Raw genomic sequence first — 2422 nt, 5'->3', positions numbered from 1 at the left:
ATCACTTCGGTGTCAGTCAACCTGGTGGCTTTGGTGGGATATTCGCGGGAAGGCACGGTGGAGGAGGGGGAAGAGGGTGAAGGGGTGGGAGGAAGAGGGATATTCGGGGAGGGCGCAGGGTAACAACCGAACCAAATTAACCCCCCCAAACCAAACCCAAATAAAACAAAAAACAGTCAATATTTTGGGATGTGCCACCGATGCTGAAAATACCATCTGGCGCGGAGGGCGGCAGACGGCATGACGACACTTGGGCGCGCGGTTCGGGGCGGAGGGAGACATACACAAGTAGTGCCGGTGTCTATTGACAAAACAACGCGAGTGTTTGATTCCGCGCGAATCCGGGCAGACGAACACTTTGTTGATTTGTTTGCAGTGGAGTCAAGAGTTGCCCTTCAGCCGATTGAGACGGCTGCTCGAGAGGGTCGAGCGTTGTTTTTTGCCCTTGTAATTTACTTTTTGGTGATAATAATTCTATTACGCTGAAGATCTTTTTCTTTTACAATATACTTTTTTTTCGTTTATCAGCTGTTCTGACTTCGTTCGAGTAATCGAACAAATCTGAGCGTTGTGTGAAATTAATCCGGGAGTTTTGTTGCGACGAATGGTACGAGAGAGTCGAGCGTTATTGTCTTTGCCGTTGTAATTTACTTTTGGTCATAATTCAGTTACGTTGGCGGGTTTTTTTTTATATTTCAGTTTTTTAAATAGTTTTTTTTTTCTTTTTAATCAGCTACCCTCACTTCTTTCGAGCAATCAAAATAGCTCTGTTTGAAATTTATCCCGGAGTTTTGTATCAACGTGTGGTAGGCCCCCTCCTAGCCTACCCCCCGCAGAGTATATTATGGCTCCTGCTTGGCGCCTCTGCTGGTGGTAAGCGGGTAAGCCTAGTATAGACGGGTTTTTTTCTGCTCCGGTCAAAATACATAGGGTCTAATGATAAAATCGTGGGTGGCCGAGACGAACAGTATATCCACCAAATTAGGTCAATCACCTTCATGACTTAAGTTATGTTACTCACAGCCATAATTAATTAATTATTACAGTTGGATAATACATAGTATATTGATATGAAAGAAAAACGAACACTTTCCAAAATTTTGGGGCAATTTGGATATATGAAAATTGAAAGAAATTAGGACTATGTCTTACAGGTCAAGTGGTTCGGACACCTCACGCGGATGCCCTCAAACCATCCAGCTCTGAGAGCATACAACATTAAATATTCTGAATGGAGAGCCAGAGGAAGACCAAGGCGACGATGGAGTGAATCTGTGGCAGACACCCTTAAAGATCATGGGATGTCCCGCCTACAGGCCACACGACTTGCTGCAGACAGACACCTGTGTCTCCTCGCGACACCCCAGGGTACAAGCGGAAGAAAAAAGTAAAAGTAAGTAAGTCTTTGCTTTGTTGTGTTTTAATGTTTTAATTTTTATTAATTTAATTTAATTTAATTTGTTTGTTTGTTTTTGTTGGGTTTTTTTTTTGGGGGGGGGGGGGGTTGTTGTTTTTTTTCTTGAGGTGGGGGTGTCTTTTTTTTTTTTTACCCCTTTTCTAAAACAAAACAAAAAATTTTCACGCGGGCACATACACGGTTAGAGTCGGACGTCGACGACATATATAACTGCGACGTGTGCTATAGGCCACTTCTTATCTTATGGTATATCAACATGCAGCCGATCATTCTTTGTCGCAGTCTGAAGTTTCTCGACTCCGACAGGGAGGAGTCGTTTGAGATTAACACAACGTAGTAATTGTTATTGCAGTAAATCTGAATAAAGAAGTAGGCCATCAATATGGCGAATGGACTAATGGCATTTATTTTATATTTTTGTTTTTTTCATGGGGCGGAGGGGGGAGGGGGTCCTAGATTTTTGATGTCCCTGTTTTTGTTGTTGTTGTTGTTGTTGTTGTTATTGTTTTAAGTTAAAGAATAAAGAAAAATAAAGAAACATTTTAAAATATTTAAAATGTAGCCCAGTCAGGGATTTTCGAACCAGGGTCAGCTTGATAATCACGGAGAGCACAGCGCTGACTGGAACTGCTGCTTTTTCTTTCTTCATCCTTACTATCGTCATTTTCCGTCTACTTCTTTTGTTTGTTTGTCACTCTCTTGTGAATTGCAATTTATGGGTTTCATTGATAGTTGAAGCAGACTTTGTGCTGTTGGGGCTAGAGAGGTAGGCAGAATAAGCCTGATTCCCCGTTTGGACTTCTCTGTTGACCTCCACCCCTTGGCGCTCACATGACCGTAAGCAGTTGCGAGCGCCGTAAAACCTTATAACATTATTTTTTTAAAAGCAGTGTCCACTCATTCATTTTGACGAACACACTTCAAATTTGGAAGAAGAAAAAATAAAGTATGTAAAATAGCCATTGGGGACGGGGGGCCAGAAAGTTCCGAAGAGAGGGAGGGAAA

The sequence above is a fragment of the Aplysia californica genome, unplaced genomic scaffold (genome assembly GCF_000002075.1).
Source record: "Aplysia californica isolate F4 #8 unplaced genomic scaffold, AplCal3.0 scaffold00266, whole genome shotgun sequence".
Lineage (NCBI taxonomy): Eukaryota > Metazoa > Mollusca > Gastropoda > Aplysiida > Aplysiidae > Aplysia > Aplysia californica.
This window is presented reverse-complemented; position numbering follows the sequence as displayed.